The sequence below is a fragment of the Bubalus bubalis genome, chromosome 16 (genome assembly GCF_019923935.1).
Source record: "Bubalus bubalis isolate 160015118507 breed Murrah chromosome 16, NDDB_SH_1, whole genome shotgun sequence".
Classification (NCBI taxonomy): Eukaryota; Metazoa; Chordata; class Mammalia; order Artiodactyla; family Bovidae; genus Bubalus; species Bubalus bubalis.
Genome location: NC_059172.1, coordinates 49,962,495 through 49,982,424, shown reverse-complemented (window position 1 = coordinate 49,982,424; position 19,930 = coordinate 49,962,495). Strand labels below are relative to the sequence as shown.

The following is a 19,930-nucleotide window of genomic DNA, read 5'->3' as shown; positions in this document are numbered from 1 at the left end:
ACCTCTTTAAGGCAAATGGTGGCAAGTGGCTTCTTAAGGCTCGTATTTTCAGAGAAAGGACGGGTGGGTGACTTGCGGTGCAGTGTGTGTGTGAAGAGGGTGGGTGTAGATCTCATTCTCTTAATATTTATGGGAGTAAATTTTGGGCTTCCTAAATGGAGGACTTTGGGAAAAGGAGCTTATGTAAGAAAGCAGTTCATGATGTGAACTGTTTGGTGATTTAGTGAGGTGCTTACTCTTGTTTTCTGTGTCTTCAGAAAAGAGCATGGTTTTGAATCTTTGTGCTCCATGTAAAAGAACAACATCTCTGCAAACTGGCAAGGTGTCTTAAGTAAATATTGGCAGAGGAAAAAACATGGGAAAATATGGTTTTGTTTGTTGTTTTTAAATGAGTATCAAAACATTTACTTCCAAAACACTGAGAAGTGTTTTGGGTTAATGATTTATTGCTTATGGAGTGCTTCATGAATATTATCAGGTTGGAGGCTCACAATTACGGCATTTTTAAGTGCAGAGATGTGGGCTCAGAGAGATAAAGTGAGTTCCTAAAGTCAAGTGCTGTATTAACTCAGCCTTTTCAGGCTTCATAGAAGCTGGTGGGCATGTTATCTCAGCCCAGGGCTTCTCAGACCTTCAACCACAGCTCTAATGTCAGAAGTGTGCCTGCTAAGTTGCTTCAGTTGTGTTCGACTCTTTGTGACTCGGTGGACCAGCTCGTCAGGCTCCTCTGTCCATGGGATTCTCCAGGCAAGAATACTGGAGTGGGTTGCCATTTCTTCTTCCAAGGGATCTTCCCAACCCAGGGATCAATATCTTTTATGTCTCCTGCATTGGCAGGCAGGTTCTTTACCACTGGTGCCACCTGGGAAGCCCAATGGCAGAAGGATGAAGGCCAACTCACTTGGGAGACCAGATGGTGGATAACATCCTCAAAATGACTCTGTCCAGAAACTCAAATAGACTTTATCCTCAATTTAAGTTATTAAAACAATCCCCTCCCTCGTCTTCCATTAAGATCAGCTCTTTGTCAGGAAGCATCGTGTTTGGTGTATGGCTTTGTGTTTTGCTCAACATGAACTTGTTCCTGCCGACCTCCATAAAGACATCAGCAGCTTTTGGGACTTTGGGTCCTCTTTTGGCTGGACTGAGTTGTGCCAGGACACCTTCCTCTCTTGAATCCGGTCTCCTCACAGTCATTGGGATGCTGGCCTGGCATCAGGGTCAGTTTTTCTTTTTATTTATTTATTTTTAACTGAAGGATATTTGTTTTGCAGTATTGCATTGGTTTATACCAAGCATCAAACTTTTCTTGAAGCAGAGCACAGGTGGGCAACTTTATCATGCAGAAAAATGCGTAGGGGTTGTTAGGTGGTGGTAGCCTGTGTAAGGAGGCAGTGACTTAGTGCGTGGGCTCTGGAATCTGAGTTATCAGATTCCAGGTCCTCCATGTAACAGCTCCCTAACCCTGGCAGGTTACTACTCCCCGTAAGCCTCACTTCCTTGCCAGTAAAATGGGGATAAATGTGAGAAGTATGTGAATTAATTGATAAAAGGGGTTTAGCAAAACTGCCTGACTCGTAGTAAGTGCCAATAGATGTGAGCTTCTCTTCCAGGTATCCACTCAGCTATCAGGTGAGGTAGAGACATATGTGATTTCTGAGTCCTGATCATATTCAGCTGCTGCTGCCGGAGTCTGTTGCCCTTGAACTGGGATTGCCTGGCTTGGAAACCAAAGATAGGACTCAGCTCAGGAATTGGTTTAGACTAATAAAAACTGTATAACCATCATGGTTACTAAAAGGATGTGCTTGCTTCGGCAGCACATATACCAAAATTAAAATGATACAGAGAAGGTTAGCATGGCCCCTGCACAAGGATGACATGCAAATTCGTGAAGTGTTCCATTCATGAAGCAAATTTCTCTTAAAAATTACTTGCTTACAATAAAATACAAGTTGAAAGTAAAGAAAAAAAGATGTCCTTAAAATATTTGCTTTAACGTGTTTGACAAAAAAACTCAAAAATATCCACCTGTGTATTCAGGAGCGTAGAATATACTATTGAGAGCAGATGGGGCAAAATGTTAACAGCGGGTATGTCAGGGTGAGGGTTATATGGACATTCTTTGTACTAGACTTGCAACTTTTCATTAGGCTTGAAATTTTTCCGAATAAAAAGGTAATTAAAAAAAAACACTACATAACCTTGTCCAACAACAGCTATGCTGTCGCAAGGCCACGGGTACCTCATCCAGGCTGTAGGGACCCAGGGACCAAGAGCCCTGGGTAATGAGGTGTGAAGACGGCTCCTGGTTTGTCTCCCTCCTGGGCATTTAGAGGGCTGCACAGATGTCCGATCCTTAATCTGGGCAGCCGCCTGGTTATCAGCTCTGCCTGCTGAAGGACAGACATTGACTGGTGCTGCCTGGGCCACAGATGTCAACAGTAATCATCTCCATGGTGCTTGATTGTTGAAAAACACATTCTTTTTAGAAGCAGGTATTTTTATTATTTTATTGTCCTCATTTTACAGATCAGACAAGCATCTGAGGCACGCGGTGGGAAAAGGGTTAAAAGATCTTTTCAAAGCCAGAGCGTTGGTGGGGGAGCTGGGACTTGAACCAGGGTCCTTTTGGCTACAAATGTGTGTACTGTTTCTACCAAGGTTCGAGGTGTCTTCTGGCTCCCATCACCTCTCCCTCTGTCCCGAATTCTCTCTTTTCAGTCTATTCCCCCAAAGTTGTCCCCTGTACCTTCGCTTCCCTGAGGACCCTGAGGTAGAAGTCTTCTTGGGCCTCCCTCGGAAAGTCCCCCGCAGGATACAAGAGTGGTGGGCAGGGCAGATGGTTCCCAGGCAGGGCAGTGGGTTGGGTCCCTGGTCCTCTGGGGGAGTAGGTCCCCTGACCTCCCTGCAGATGTCAGCTGATCGCAGCTTAGGGGCTGATGAGCCTCTTAAGCCTGCTTAGAGCCCTACTGTCTCTTTCAGCTTCTGCCAGAAGAGCATTTCCAACGTCACATCCAGGGTTCTCAGCGTTTTTCAGGGGGTTTTCCTGCCAAGGCAGAGCCCTCAGCCTTGTGAGGTCTGACAGCTGGAAGTTAGATACAGGCTCTTCCAGGGGCTGCTGGCTACCTCCTGTGCTTCCCTGGAACACTGCAGTGCGGGATGGGGGGTGGGGAGAAGGTGGGGAGGTGGGCAGCGTGCTAGGGGTATGGAGCGGGCAGAGATCCCATTTCAGCCCTATGCCTGTGCCCCTGGATGCACGGCTCCTGTGTTCTCACCCCTTGGATGAAATAAAAGATGAGACTGTCTCCTTCCCCGGAGGCGTGGAAGCAGAGCAATGTTGTACATTAATGTAGTAACCTCTGCAATAAGCCTGTCCTCTCCAAACTGAGTTCAGAGTGTGCCCACAGAGAGCACCTTCTTGGGGGAGTATTTAACCAGAGGCTGGCTGGCTTTTGACCCAGGATTCATCTAGACTCTGATGAGCATCCGCTGTATGCCAGTCTCCACACTGGGTGATATGGAGAGAGATGGTGGTCCCTGTCTCCGCCCTCCAGCACCGCCCATTCCAAGAGAGGAGAGGGACACTGGGTAGTTTCAGTGTGGGTGACGAGGCTGGCGGCCTGAGAAGAGAGCCCTCAGGAGCATCAGAGGGTGAGTGGGAAGGCCAGACCGCTGTGAAGCAGAGCAGAGGGCAGCCTGAGGTTGGAGAGTCCCGTGGAGGGAAGGCGAAGGGGCTGGGGCTGAGGGTATGTGTGTGCCTGCCTGCGCCCCTAGGAGGCTAGCACTGAGTTTAGTAGGAACTGGGCCTGGATACCACCTTTCACCAGTAGCTGGGCTTTAGGAGAGTGACCTAATTGTGACATAATTGGGGGTTTTGCCTTGGGATTCCCCCAACTTCTGTATCTGAGGGGTGGTGCTGTGGGAGAGTTACAGAACGCAAATTCTGGGGTCTGAGTGCCTGGGTTGTAATCTTGGCGTTACTGCCCGCTTGAGCAAGTCACCTAAAGCTCTCTGTGTCTTCACATGCCTTTTCATCTGTAAAATGGGGAAGATGCCTGTCCTGCTGACTTAAACAGTGTCTGGCAGATCGTGCATGCTGTGTAACTAGCATTCCTGCTACTCCCGTAAAGGGAGCCTCCTCCTATGGTATAAATGCAGCACAATCAGCAGATAGACCTTGTCCCCTTGGGGAAGATCTCCTGAGATCAGGCTAACAGGAGGGAGAATTGTGCTTTCTTATCTGTCAAAGAAAGGGCACTAAATGGCTGTTGCTAAATATCAAAGAAATGATTCCTCGAAGCTCTGTGTGGCTGTGTCCAACCTGAGAGAAGATGAACAGGTTTCTTGTTTGACACATTTTCCAAATGGACAGTTTTGATTTCCTCCCCATCCACCACCACCACCACGGAGAGGGCTCCCAGGTGTTGGCATTAGTGTTTGTGCTGCCTGGTTGGGCATCTAAACTCTTTGTTTTAGAAGCAGTAACCCTGGTATCTGTTAGAGCCCTTGATGAGGGAGCAGGGAGGGTTGACGCGAAGTAGAAGCTGAGGCATAACTTCTAGGGAGTGGACTGGGAATCCGCGTCATTATAAGCTCTGTGGGTGCTTATAGACCCTAGAAATGAAAACATCTCAGAGCTTCAGCTTCCCCATCTGTGCAATGATGGGAGCACTCCATTCCTTCCAAGTGTTACTTGCGAATGAAACGTGATGGCCTAGCTGAGCCTCTTAGCGTGCTGTTTGGCACATAATGGGTCTGTAGGCCTTGTGAGCCTTTTCATTTAGAGAGGACATCCATCAGGATTCATTTGATGGAGCTGTGAGAAAGGCCTTGAACTAGTCAGTGGATACAGCTCTCCGTAATGTCCAGCCTGTGACCCTGCTTAGATCCTGGAGGGCCAGGCTCCTTGGGGCCTCTGGTTTCCTCTGTGGAGTTTGGGAGTTCCCTCTCCTCCCCACTGCTCAGATGCTGCTGCTGGTGGCTGTTGGCAGCATTGGCGGGGTGGCTGGTCTTTTGGGGTGACCATTGAGTGGGGACTGTGTCTACCTGGTGGGCAGGCTAGCCATTCTACATCTCAGAACCCTGCGATCACTCAGAGATCCTCCTGAGGGAGGAGGAGAGGGGCAGGGTGGCGGATGGGTGGTTGTGAGTGATTGACATTGCCAGCCAGAGCGGGTAAGCAGGCTGCAATTAAGTTGAGAAATGGGGATGCTTCCTCTGTGTGGGAGAAGAAATGTGTCCTGGCAGACAGTTGTTTTGATGAGTCCTAGAGGAGTCTGGCGTTACAGTCTTTCCTGAGCTGGTCCTGGGGGAGATGAGGCGGGGGCAGGACTGTGACTCAGCGCTGTGAATGGCTCACCAACTCCCTGGGGACCGTGTCAGGCACTGAGTCAGTGTGCAACTGAATCAGAGTGGCTTTGTAGACTTGACGTTTGGCTTGACCCTCTCGACACTGGCAAGCACACAAGGAGAGAGGGTTGACTGGAATTAGGGGTAAATTGGGGTTGTAAACTGAAGGGGTGAGGAGGGATGCAAAGTCAGGGGCCCAGGGAGGGCAAATGATTCCCTCCCCTGCCCATGAAAGCGTTTGGAAAGGTTTCTTTTCTCAACACATTCTAACCTGGGGAGTTTTAAAAAATAGACACATGAATGCTGTGAAGCTAAATATCTAGAATCCCTGTACCCATTAATCCTTTTCTAAACAGAATTGGCGGTACCTGAAATTACATCCGCTTGCTGAGGCTTTGAATAATTACATTTTTTTTTTAGCGCTGGTGTGTAGGTGGGAGCTGGGGAGAGCTCAGTTGGCCTCTGCTTCGACTCTCTCCCAACCCTCTTCACCTGAAAACCCATGCGTGTGTTGGTGGGTTTGGCAATGTATGGTTTCTAAAACTCGGGCTGGGGGGATAGTAATTCTTTGGGGGAGGGCTTCCTAGTCTCTGAACAGGTAGATATTTAAATTAAAACCCAAAGCACACTCTTTTTATTTCAAAAACCCCATGTATTTTGAAACGAGGAGCACAGCAATTTCAGATGCAATAGTTGTGTTGTGCAGTGTTCTTGCTGGGCTTTTTGAAGCTGCTCCTTGGGGCAGGGAGGACCTGGTTGATGCAGAATTGCCTCCTTGAGTTCATGGAAAGGTTTGAGAATTTTTTTCTTTCAGGCCTTTGTTGGATTTTGCTTGGTTTGGGGGTACAGTAAGCTGAACGCTGGGGCAGGAGGACTGTCACACTGAAAAGCCAGTTGCTTTTGTTGAGTTCTTATTTACTTTTTGTTTTATAAATGTTTATCTAGTGCACACTGTGTGTGCTGGATGGCATCACCGACTCCATGGACATGAGTTTGAGCAAACTCTGGGAGATGGTGAAGGACAGGGAAGCCTGGCGAGCTGCAGTCCATGGGGTCGCAAAGAGTTGGACATGACTGAGCAACTGAATGACAGTGTGCACTGCTCTAGGGACTTAACAGACGTGAGCTCATAGTCCTCGTACCAATCCTATGAGGCAGGTCCTATTTCTATCCTCATTTTATAGACAAAGCGGGTTTCAGAATGCACAGCGCGGGTGTTAGGTGGCAGGGGTGGGATCAGCCCCAGCTGTCCTTCACCGCCGTCCTTACCACGCCTTTGTACCTGTTTGGCCTGTCTCCACTGTGTTCCATGGTGGGTTGGGTCTGGGAGAGGAATCAGATCCTTTAAACCAAAAGCCTTTGCTTCGGACTTGCCTTCTTTTAGGGATGGACACCTCCCTCCCCTAGTCCCATCCAAGGTGGAAGGAAGATTTGAAAGTCAACTCCTTTTCATTGTGAAAAGGTTTGGCCTTTGGAGGAGAGTGAAAACTTCACATCTAGTTCTTTCCCACAGCCTGTGGGTTATTGCTCGGGTCCCTGTCCTGGGACATTCCTGGTGGGAGGAAATGGACACAGCCTGTGGACTGAAGCAGGGAGAAGGTGACTGGCTTTCCTTTTTCCATAGTTGCCTCAGGGTTTCATGATGGGGGTGGTGATGGGAGTGCTGGCCACCTGGGGGAGCGAGCAGAAATGTCCTTGACTCTTCCCAGTTGGTAAAGAATCCGCCTGCAATGCAGGAGACCCCGGTTCGATTCTTGGGTCAGGAAGATCCGCTGGAGAAGGGAAAGGCTATCCACTCCAGTATTCTGGCCTGGAGAATTCCACAGACTTCCACAGAATTCCACAGAATTCCACAGTATAGTCCATGGGGTTGCAAAGAGTCGGACACAGCTGAGTGACCTTCACTTCACTTCAGAAGCAGAGGGGCAGGGGAATCTGAGTGGATTCCGACCGATTCGCAACCCGCCAGTGCTTGTGTGATGGCCTGGTAACTCGGCTATTTGCTGCAGACTCATACGGCATCCCACCCCCAGCCCTCCGAACCTTTCTGGAGCTGGTTGTGGCCCAGGCCTATTCCCCTCCTGGCCCTGGCTGTATCTGCCTGGGGAGCAAGTGGGGTCAGTGGAGGGACCCCCTCCCTGAGTGTCGAGTGCTTCCATCTGGGCTCAGTTTTCACACACGGTTCAGCTGTTCCCTTCCGGACTTCAGATAGGGCAGCCCTGGGGTTGTGGATGACCGCACAGGCAGCGCAGCTTTGTGGCCCTGTCATTTTATTTAACCTCTAAATAAAATGGGGCGATGCTGGCATCTGCCTCCTGGGACTTTTGCACTGGTCACTTGAGAACAAAACATGGTATTACTCAGTCCCCAGAACACTGAATATTTCGATAAACTTTAGCAAGTATTTCCAAGGAATTTGTCTTTTTTCTGTAATGGCTGTGCTGGTCCAAGTGCATTTGAGTGATTCCTTGACTTACATCCTGCAAGGACTCTTGTCTTCTGATCCACACAGAGGGTACCTGTGGATGCTGCCCGGCTCAGATCCTCAGTTATGGGCATTTTCTAATAGAGGGCATTGAATGTGCATTTTGCCCAAGCAGTTAGAAATGGCCAACTCTCCTTGCTGATTTTAACCATTTATTGTTGTTTAGTTGCTAAATTGTGTCTAACTCTTCTGCAACCGCATGAACTGTAGCCTGTCAGGCTGCTCTGTCCATGGGATTTCCCAGGGAAGAATACTGGAGCGGGTTGCTATTTCCTTCTCCAGGGGATCTTCCCGACCCAGGGATTGAACCCACGTCTCTTGCTTGGCAGGCAGGTGATTCTTTACCACTGAGCTACCTGGGAAAACTGCACCCTAATTATGACTTTGGCTTATGGATTTAGGCAGTTTGGATATAGTTGCAGCAGAGATTGTTTCTGACCAGGCTCTGGCTTACTTCCCCTGGGGAAAGGGAAAAATAGCTCCAGTGATAATGAAGAAATGGAGAGGGGAGGCAAGATTCACTTTAGCATTTCTGTGTCTGTTTGTGCTGTGTGCCTGGCACCATACTGTTTGTATTCTGGGGGTACCAGGGAGCTGGCGAGGTAAGATGTCCACACAGGTTCAGGCTATAGGATGGTCAGGTGGTGTGTGATGAAATGTCAGGTGAGTGGTGTGGGAACAGCATGGAGAGGAGCATCCAGGGGGAAACAGTTCAGTGGTGGACGTGTCAGGGAAGGCTCAGGGGTCTTATTTGCTGGATTGAGTGAGGACTGGAGGAGGAGCAGGTGCCTCCAGCAGAGGAGCCAGCTTCCACTGTTCAAGGAGATCCCTTCATTTAACAGACCTTTACTGAGCTCTCAGTGTGCCAAGCCCTGGCCTGGAGGCTGGGGATATCAAAATGGGTAAAGCAGAATAGAGAAAACAGTCTTGAGAGGCAGAAAGGCTCAGTGATTGGGAGCATGGTCCAGCACAGGATTGCCTGGATTTGAACCCCAGCCCTCCCACTTACTAGCTTGTGGATCCTGAGCAAATTAGCTAATATGAGGCCTCAGTTTCTTCCTCTGTAAAATGGGGATACTAGTAATTGTGGTGGGGATTAAATGAATTAAGATTACTCAGAATAGTCTTGAATATATGAAGTACTCTGGAGTGTTGGCTATTATCATCACTAGAATATGGGCTCCATGTGGGCAGGCATTTTGTCTGTTGTGCTCACTAGCTGTATCACTGGCTTTCGGCAGGTATCTGGTATACCAGAAGATCGTAGGCGTTAGCTGAGGAATCAGAGTGCCACTGGTGTCCTCAGGGAGCCTGAGAACCTGTTCTCTGGTGGGGACACAGGCGTGTCAACAACTGGAGGAGACTCTGCAAGTGACTGGATAAGGGAAGCATGCGGACTGGAGAGGCACAGAGAGGGGTGGCCAGGGAAGGCTTGCTGGGGGAATGGGGGAGCCTGAGCTGGACCTTGAAGAACAAGCAGGGAATTTCTAGGTGATGACAGAGTTTGGATGTTCAGGGAAGAGAAAGCAGAGTGGGCAGAGCTACCTAAGAGTGTGACATGTTCAAGGACATCAAGAGAGGAAGGAGGCTGCAGAGAGGACTGCTTTGAGGAGTTGGGGCTTCATCCTGAGGGTGGCGTGGATCTGGGCTTAAGGGGTGGAAGGCCTCCCCCAACCCCCATGGTTGTGGGGGAGGAAGGTGGGATATCCTGGGTGTGCTGGTCATTATCCCAGACTCCAGCTCAGGAGTCCAAAGAGGTGAGGCTGGAGGAAGTGAGACATCCCAGCCATCACCTGGCAGGTGAGGGCTTGGCCTCCAGAGGAGAAGAGGTTGGGAAATCCACACCACTGCCTGGCAGCACTCCTGCCTTAAAATAGAAGGAGATGGAGATAAAGAGTGAGAGGTGGTGTGAGTGTCCAAGGGGTGACCTAGTTAAAACCTGAGCCCCTGGAAGTGCGAGAACCACTCTCACCTTCATTCACATGCCAGGGCCTTCCAAGGGGCAACTGCCAAGGATGGCCTTACCTTCCTTGTCCCTCCTCAGCCCTGGGCCTTGTGCAGAAGTCCTGTCGCTGGGGGCCTCGGTGTGCTGCTGGTTGAGGGTATGAGAACTGAGAATAAGAGAAATATTGGGGTGAAAAATGGGTGAATGGATTCAGGTTAATGGAACCTATGCATTTAGTAACTCCAAGTGAAGAAGACTTGGAGGAAAAACCCTTTACATTTAGGCTTTTGTTGCCCAGTCAATTCAGTTCAGTTCAGTCGCTCAGTCGTGTCCAACTCTTTGCGACCCCATGAATCGCAGCACACCAGGCCTCCCTGTCCATCGCCAACTCTCGGAGTTCACTCAAACTCATGTCGATCGAGTCGGTGATGCCATCCAGCCATCTCATCCTCTGTTGTCCCCTTCTCCTTCTGCCCCCAATCCCTCCCAGCATCAGGGTCTTTTCCAATGAGTCAACTCTTCGCATGAGGTGGCCAAAGTACTGGAGTTTCAGCTTTAGCATCATTCCTTCCAAAGAAATCCCAGGGCTGATCTCCTTCAGAATGGACTGGTTGGATCTCCTTGCAGTCCAAGGGACTCTCAAGAGTCTTCTCCAACACCACAGTTCAAAAGCATTAATTGTTGCCCACAGTGTATCATAATTCCTCATAAACTCAATTATCTGACAGACAGTAACACCCTTAGACTCCCTGGTTCCTCTTCCCCTCAGCTTCCTAAATCCCGCCCAGAGATAGTAGAAAAGAGGAAAAACGGAGAAGACTTCTACTTTTCTTTGCCTCTGTCTTCGTTGGTCCATCCTGATTTCTCTGATGCCTTCAGGACTTATTTCTGTGCCTAGTAATTTATGTGCTGAAGGTCCTTGCATAGGACTTTTAAACTTTAACAGAGACTGTGGGTGTGATGGAAATTATGTGGAGATGCTGTTTGCAGGAATGTGAGCTGAAACCATCTCTCCGTGGCCCCGGGTGGTGTTTTTTGGGTCTGCGATCCTGAGTCAGGAAGGCGCCTCAGGACCACCACTTGGTCAGCACCTACAGTGTGCTCACCGGCCCCTCACCCAAATGGCCCTGGAAGGCCGGCGCCATCCACAGGGAGAACTGCCAGAGCTGAGAGAGCACGAGCTTCCGCAGGTGACCCAGTGTGCAGACTGTTTCTGGTGAACTGGAGCCTGAGGCCACATTTAAAATTGCTGGGAATGCTGAGCCCGTAGGCTCACAGCTGGTTGACAGCCATTGAGGTGCTTTTCTGTGATCAACACTTTTTATGGATTATTTGCTTTGATCCTCATGGTAGCCCTAAAAGGTGTCATTTTCCTCCATTTTATAGATGAGAACACACAGTATCAGGGAGGCTCTAAGTCCAAAGTTATACAGCTGGAATGGCTTGTATGTTATGATTCTAAGCCAGCTTTTGCAGAGCATGGTACCTATAATTCACTGAAACCTCACAAGAACGACTCCCCACCCTCCCCTGGCCGGGTGGTGTATTATGATTCTCATTTACACATGTGGAACTAAGATCTAGAGGTAAATGATTTACCCAGAATCACATAGTGGAGGTGGGGTGGGGTTGGGGGTGGGTGGTAAGAGCTGGTCTTGGACCCAGACCCCAAGTGCCTCACTGGGCTTCCTTGACTTCTCGTTCCACCTTGAAAAGCCAGGAGCAGTTTGCATTTGAGTCACCCAGCCCTTCAGAGGCTGGGGGTGGAATGGGGTGGAGTCTGAAGGGAGGTGGGAGTAGTGGTGAGTCCTGCCGGGAGAGGCCCCTCCTGGCCAGGTGACAGCGTCCCCAGCTCCCTTGGGACCCACACAGAGTCACGTGGCTTCCTGCCTGAAGCCCTGCACTGATGCATTTTCCATACTTGTTGCCTGGGCTGGGGCTCAGTAGACCAAATTCAGTTTGTCTTTTGGTCTTTCCAGTACAAGCAGCTGGTAAAGCCTAGGACTGCTTGGCAATAGACACATTTCCAGGGAACTTTTAAAAATGGAATGGCTCTACTTTGAAATATGTTAAGAATCAGACCACTCCCATGGCCTCTTACCATCCTGGTTCTCACCACTGTCATTTGTTGCCTGGACGGTTGCATTGCCCTCCAGCTGGTCCCTGTGTCTCTCTCCCCCTCCCCTGCTACGGTGTGCTGTGCTTAGTCACTCAGTTGTATCTGACTCTTGCGACCCCATAGTCTGTAGCCTGCCAGGCTCCTCTGTCTATGGAATTCTCCAGACAAGAACACTGGTGGGTTGCCATTTCCTAGCCAGAGATTGTTCTTCAGTGGAAGTTGGATCAGCTCAAACCACCTAAGGGCCCCCATCTCACACAGGGACTCCAAAGCCCTCACAGTAGGAGGCCCTGTGCCGCCTGCTCCCTCACCCCCACGTCACCTCATTTCCTTCCGTTCTGCCTGATGCTCTACTCCAGCCTTGCTGTTCCTTAAACATGAGAGCACAGCCAGCCACAGGACCTTCACACTCACTGCTCCCTCCTTCTGGAATGTTTTCCTTCATATATCCCCATGGCCTACTGCTCCCGTATTGTCTTCATGTCTTTTCAGGTGTCACCCTTCATGATGGCCTTTCTAGAGTCCTCTCCTCCAGCACAATCTATTTCCTTAACCCTACTTTAATTTTTTTTTTTTTAAAGAATTCTCAACATCATATGGATATATTACAATTTTAATTTGTTTGTCTCCCACTAGAATGTAATGTCCCTGATGACACAGAATAGTGCCTACTTTGTTCAAGGTTGTACCTCTAGTGCCTAGAATAGTGGTTGGATCAAGTAGGTGTTCAGAAAAATTGTTTTAGCTTGTTTGAGGTATGACTGGGGGCTTCCCAGGTGGTGCTAGTGGTCAAGAACCTGCCTGCCAATGCAGGAGACGTAAGAGACACACGTTCGATCCCTGTGTTGGGAAGATTCCCTGGAAAAGGAAATGGCAACCCACTCTGGTATTCTGGCCTGGAAAATCCCATGGACAGAGGACCCTGGTGGGCTACAGTCCTTGGGGGTCTCAAAGAGTTGGACACAACTGAAGCAACTTAGCATGTATGCATGATTGACAAATAACAATTATATATATTAATGCCAAAGAATGTTCAAACTACTGCACAATTACACTCATCTCACATGCTAGTAAAGTAATGCTTAAAATTCTCCAAGCCAGGCTTCAGCAATACGTGAACCGTGAACTTCCAGATGTTCAAGCTGGTTTTAGAAAAGGCAGAGAAACCAGAGATCAAATTGCCAACATCCGCTGGATCATGGAAAAAGCAAGAGAGTTCCAGAAAAACATCTACTTCTGCTTTATTGATTATGCCAAAGCCTTTGACTGTGTGGATCACAATAAACTGTGGAAATTCTTCAAGAGATGGGAATACCAGACCACCTGACCTGCCTCTTGAGAAACCTGTATGCAGGCCAGGAAGCAACAGTTAGAACTGGACTTGGAACAACAGACTGGTTCCAAATAGGAAAAGGAGTACGTCAAGGCTGTATATTGTCACCCTGCTTATTTAAGTTCTATGCAGAGTACATCATGAGAAACGCTGGACTGGAAGAAGCACAAGCTGGAATCAAGATTGCCGGGAGAAATATCAATATCCTTAGATATGCAGTGGAGAAGGCAATGGCACCCCACTCCAGTACTTTTGCCTGGAAAATCCCGTGGACAGAGGAGCCTGGTAGGCTATGGTCCATGGGGTCGCGAAGAGTCGGACATGACTGAGCGACTTCACTTTCACTTTTCACTTTCATGCATTGGAGAAGAAAATGGCGACCCACTCCAGTGTTCTTCCCTGGAGAATCCCAGGGACAGGGCAGCCTGGTGGGCTGCCGTCTATGGGGTCGCACAGACTCAAACATGACTGAAGTGACTTAGCAGCAGCAGCAGCAGCAGATATGCAGATGACACCACCCTTACGGCAGAAAGTGAAGAGGAACTAAAAAGCCTCTTGATGAACGTGAAAGAGGAGAGTGAAAAAGTTGGCTTAAAGCTCAACATTCAGAAAACGAAGATTATGGCATCTGATCCCATCACTTCATGGGAAATAGATGGGGAAACAGTGGAAACAGTGTCAGACTTTATTTTTGGGGGGGCTCCAAAATCACTGCAGATGGTGACTGCAGCCATGAAATTAAAAGACGCTTACTCCTTGGAAGGAAAGTTATGACCAACCTAGATAGCATATTGAAAAGCAGAGACATTACTTTGCCAAGAAAGGTATGTCTGGTCAAGGCTATGGTTTTTCCAGTAGTCATATATGGATGTGAGAGTTGGACTGTGAAGAAAGCTGAGTGCCGAAGAATTGATGCTTTTGAACTGTGGTGTTGGAGAAGACTCTTGAGAGTCCCTTGGACTGCAAGGAGATCCAACCAATCCATTCTAAAAGATATCAGTCCTGGGTGTTCATTGGAAGGACTGATGCTAAAGCTGAAACTCCAGTACTTTGGCCACCTCATGCGAAGAGTTGACTCATTGGAAAAGACTCTGATGCTGGGAGGGATTGGGGGCAAGAGGTGAAGGGGACGACAGAGGATGAGATGGCTGGATGGCATCACCGACTTGATGGACGTGAGTTTGAGTGAACTCCAGGAGTTGGTGATGAACAGGGAGGCCTGGCTTGTGCAATTCATGGGGTCTCAAGGAGTCGGACACGACTGAGCGACTGAACTGACTGACTGAAGAATTACTACTTGATGTTTTGATATATATACACATTGTGAAATGGTCACCACAATCAAGCTAGTTAACAGATGCATCGCTTCACATGGTTCATTTTTCTGTGTGTGTGGTGAAAGAAAATAATTGTTGAATGAATTTATTCAATAGTTCAGTGAACTCTATGATAGTCTTTCTTTGGTACTCTACCTGAGAAGCCCACCAGCTACTAAGTGATGTCTCCCTGCTTGGCCCCAAGAAGCACAAGCCTCGGGTGCTCTGCTTTGGGTGTCCCCAGCGTCTCCTTTCTAGTGTGGGGACGGCATGGTGTCTCTCTATTTCTATGTTGGCTTCCAGTCACCCCTTGTGGAGAATTACCTGAAAATGGACATTTTCTATCATGCCTGTCCACATTGACCACAGGGAATTAAAATGGGTGGGCTTACCAGCTAACCACCAATGGTATTTGAATACCCATTGAGTTCTCAAAGCCCTACAAATACTTGAAGTGGCTGGAGGAGATGATGTCCATCTCTTGAGGTTCTCTCTGCAGAATTGGAGCTGAGCCATGTCTGGGACAACAGTATGATTCAGGGCTCAGGATATAATAGACTGAAAGGAAAGAAGCCAAGGTTCAGTGAACAAACACCTGTTGTGTCTTGCATGTGGCTGAAATGCTTATTTCACTCTTAACCATACTGTAACCTTGAGGTTGATGATTGTGCCCCTGTGATGCGATGGGGAAATTAAGGCTCAGAGGTGATGTAATCAAGGCTCTCACTGACCCTAGAGCCTTGGAAATAACTAGACAAGGCTCTAAAAGGGAACTCACAGCAGGCTGTAGAGAACTGTTAGTATTTGGGTTGCAGGGGCCGCGTGGCATCAAGCAGTGACACAGATGGGGAGATAGGAGTGCTCTCTCAAGTGTGGCTTGGATGGTTTTGAGATAGCCTGTTGAATATGGACAGATGTTCCCCACCCCTCCCCGTTACGGATTACCTCAGAATAGGAAGAAGATAGTTTTAATAAAGCCCTGGAGATCTGGGGCTGGAGAAACCCTGGCACCAACCTTCCCCCACATAGGACCTATGCATCTCAGGGATCATCCCCCAAAATGCTCATGTAAGTACATTCAGCTCAGCCTGGCTCCAGGACCTCACCAGTCTTGGAGATTTCGTGATTGGGGAAGGCAGAACTTTATTACATCATGGGTAGGGGAGGAACCTGAGGAGAGAATGGGGCTGTGAAATGGGCTTCCCTGTTCTAGGGGGGCTGGGTAGTGCTGGCATGATTCAGAACCTCAAAGCCCTTATGAAATGAATCCTTCTTACTGCCTAGTCCCTGGTGATGGGATTGGGGCCTGTCTTCTTGACATCAGTTTAATTATTTTCTTCTAATTCGTTTATCAGCATTCATTAGCTCCTACTCTTTACCAGGTGGCACCATGCCAGATTCTGTGGCTACAAAGACAAGGATGCTGTCAAGGAATTTACCATCCAGCGCAGGGAGAAAGACAGATCAAAGATGATATTTAGCGTGGAGAGGCTATGGGACAAAGAAAACGGGGCGAGGCTGGAGCGTGATGCCTCAGGCCACAAAGCTCTGTGTTGGCAGACTTGAGTTGACTCTTACCCCGACCCAGTCAGTTCCTTGACCTTGGGCAAGCTCTGGGCTAGGTGGTTCCATACTTTATCTTATTTATTTCTAAGATCAGCCTGCTGAGGTAAAAATGTTCTCCTGTTTTGTAGAAATTTGGAGAGGGTGAGTAAGTTGTCTGGGTCACTAGGTAAATAAGTGGCCAGATCAGGATTCCAGCCCAGGTCTCACTCCAAAGTTCCTGCACTTTCTGTTGTATCCAGATGATGAAAATGAGTTTCATCCATGCCCCAGCACGGCCAGGGCCCTCTGGAAGGTACAGCACTGGGCAGAGGGGTTGAGTGACCATGGACTCCATAGGAGTCAAAGGGATGATGTGACCAGCCAGAAAGCTAATTTTGTTATAGCCTGCATGGATGGACGTGTGGTGCTTATGACATGGGAGAAGGTGGTGCTCTTCTGCTCAGGGGAGATCACACATGGAGTACTGGGGTCCCTTTTGGGATCACCCTTATAAGAGGGATGTGACTAGGTGAAGCCCTTCCGAGGGGGTGGCTGTGATGGGCACAGGAAACCTTGTATCCTGAAGAACATCGGCAGGAACCAGGAACATCTGCAGTGTTTCATGTGAGCAAGAAGAGGCCCCCAGGGAAATGAGGGCTGGCTGCAAGTATTTGAAGGACTGTCATGCAGAAGAGTCTTATTCTCTGGGAAAGCTACAGAAAGAAAGGGTTGGCTCCAGGTTTTTAACAGAACCTTTTAACATATCTCAGGACGTAGTGAGATACTGTCACCAGAGGTAATCAAGCACGGATGGAAGCAGTGGAGAGTACGGAGTAAATGCTGTCTATCATTCTGCTCCAGAGCCCCTGACTGTGGCTGTGTCTCTGCTGTTCCGGGCGTGGGTCCTGGGAGGGGGTACAGAAGGGAAGGATTTAGGTTTTCTCTTTCCCAAGCCCAGTTCTCCTACCAGACTCCAGGGTTACAGGTACCTCCAGGGCTGGTGGAGCAAACACAGGGTTAGAATCAGAATTAGAAGACCGAGGCTTGAGCCTTGGCTCGGCCCCCTACAGCTGTGTGACCTTGGATAGTGCTCTGTTCTCTCTGTAAAGAGGGTCATGTCAGCCCCTCACCCACTGGCCTTTCATCAGGTAGTAAGTGACAAAATGCTTTGTCAAGGAGAGAGGGTTCAAACTCTGGTTGGTAATGGGTGCAGCTCTGACCACTAGGAGCATAATCAGCTTCAAGGGGCTTGGGCGTCTTGTGTCTAGGAAACTTCACCCAGTGGTGGTAGAGGACCTGTTAGGTGCCAGTGTTTTGGAGAACTGGCTCCAGGTTTGTGCACAGTCCTCTGGAATGTTTTGTGACAAAGTGAATTTCCCATCACTAGTGATAAGCAGGAGAGTCCTCTGCCTTCAAGGGCCCATGAGTAAAGAGTCAGGAGAGACTGGGACAGGTGTTGAGAAGAGAGGGATCCAGGAACCCTTCATGGAGGAAGGGACCTTTGAGTAGGACCTAGACAAAGATTTCATTATGCGGGGAAGGCGGCAAAGGCCTGGAGGAGTCAAGGGCATGTGTGGGGCACAGATGACATGAGGGAGAGACTCAGATGCTGGGGTGGGTAAGGAGTCCTTATTGGGGTGGGGTGTTGCCCCCCAGCTGGAGGACTTTTCTGTTCCTGGCAGTAGAGCACAGAGCTCTCTGGTGGTTGAAGGAAGCAGGTTGCCTGCAGTTTGACAGAACGGGGGTCAGGGAGGGGCAGGGTGAGAAATTTTGGGGAGGCTGTCTTACATTCCCTTCATTTCTCAGGGGAAGGTGAGGCCCACACGGAAAGAGGCTTTACTGGCAGGTTTAGGGTGAGCTGAGGTTAGAGCCAACGCCTGATACCTCGCCCAGGTTTTCACCTTGCCCCATGCATGAGTCGGCATGGGGCAGAGATTCCACTTTTTTCTGGTTCTGCCTCTCAGCAGGCTATTCCTCTTAAAGTAAAAGAGGAGAGAGCCGAGATGTATTTACCAAAGGGGCTGGTTGGGCAGGTCTTCTTGCTGAGACCCATGTCTTAGGCCAAGGTCAGCTGTGCTGGCTCCTGGTGGGTGGAGTCAGGCCCTGGCCAGCCCCCAGCTAAAGGGCTTTTGATTGGGAATGACCACTACTGGCAGGAACTGAGGTTTTACAAGGCATTGCCCCTGAGAACAGTGGGCTGGAAAGATTACAGCGCACACATTCTTTCTCAGGAGATTAGGGCCATGGGAGATTATGGGATACACAGGAGGCTGTAGGAGGGCTGTAAATTTCCCATTTAGGGCAATTAATCTGATGGATAGTAAAACAGCTTTCCACTTCCTCTCCCCCTCCCTGGACTGGGGCTGGGCAGTCAGGCTGGCTGGCTGGAGAATGCTCTCCCTGGATTCCTGCTCTGCCTATTTGGGCACCTGGTTGAAACCTTCCCTGGGGGCAGAGTCTGGGCCTGTCCTTTTCCTTCCTCCCCTTTGGAACAAGGAAAAGCACACAGTAGGTGCTTTATAAAGTACTATGCAGAGCCATTACTTACTTGATTGGAGCCTGGCTGTTAGGGGCTAATTGCACTGGGGCTATGGGTGGGTAAGCTGAGCCCCAGGGTAAGATCACTTGCCCAAGGTCACTCAGGTCATTGGTGGTAACTGGGACTCCAGCCAGGTTTCTCCACTCCTGGGCCTGGGCGTCTTCTTCCCAGTTCTGTGTTTAAAGTGAAAGTGAAATAAATAGTGGGCTTTTTTTCTGGTTTCTCTGCTCTGACTTCCTCCTTGCTCCTGGCGAGTCACAGGGTGCCTGGTGTGGTGATTGTGTACAAGGTGTACACATTGCAGCATTCCTGGGCTGCCCTTCTCTCACATGCCGACTGTGTTTTGTGGCTCATTTTGGCCGTCTGCCTCCCCAGCAGGGTCTGACACCTGTGGTTGGTGCAGGTTCCTGCACAGTGCCTTGCTCCTGTGCCTCCTGAGGGCCCTGCCGTGAACCAGCTTGAACTCGGGCTACCGTACTTGGTCCGACTGGTTGTCCTGTCCTCTCTCCAGGGGCCCAAAGACCTCATACTATATCAAGCCTTCAGATCAGGGCCTTCCAAGGTGTTCTCAGCTTGGGGCTTCTGTCTTGTGGTCTGCATCCTATCCGATCACAGCGATCACTTTGGCCTGAATACAACCCAACCACACCATAGTGCTTCTAGCACTTTCTTCCTTCTGTGCCTTTGCTGTTGCAGCTCCTAATGCATCCTTAAGACATTCTCTTAGGAAACCTGGCCTGACCCCCTTTCACTAAGGTTTTGTGACATCCTTTTATTGGCGCTTTCATTCATTTATTCAACAGGTATGTCATGAGAGGGTGCTGTCAGCCTGCAGTGTTGTGAAGGCTGGGGGGCACAGCCGTGAATGAAGCAAAATTGTCTGTGCTCGTGGAACTTACACCCGAGCATCTTCTCCTGCCACCTCTCACCTTAGTTTACACTAAGGTTTCTCTTACACACACATTAGCCTGTGAACCTGAGTGGGGCAGAGGCATCTGCATTGAGAAGCTCAGACTAGACTAAGGAACATGTAGACCCGGGATATTTGTGGTGTAGGATGCCCAGACTCTTCTTTTGGTCAAAGAAGATTCCATCACAGAGTTAGGAGGGTGTCAGGACTTTTTAAAAAGTTTTATCTTATTGTAGTATCATTGATTTATAATGTGTTAGTTTCTGGTATCGGAGAAGGGAATGGCACCTCATTCCAGTATTCTTGCCTGGCAAATCCCATCGACAGAGGAGCCTGGTAGGCTGCAGTCCATGGGGTCACAAAGAGTCGGACACGACTGAGCGACT

The 19,930-nt window shown here is 49.2% G+C and overlaps 1 protein-coding gene and 1 non-coding gene across 10 annotated transcripts in view; both read left to right on the top strand.

Moving 5' to 3' along the window:
* Positions 1–19,930, top strand: part of PLEKHA7 (pleckstrin homology domain containing A7) — a 229,650-nt gene that overhangs the window by 8,087 nt on the left and 201,633 nt on the right. The gene's annotated exons all lie outside the window — the stretch shown is intronic.
* On the top strand, positions 1,805–1,911 carry LOC112579773. The gene has a single exon (XR_003104107.1). It is a non-coding gene; the product is annotated as a U6 spliceosomal RNA (small nuclear RNA).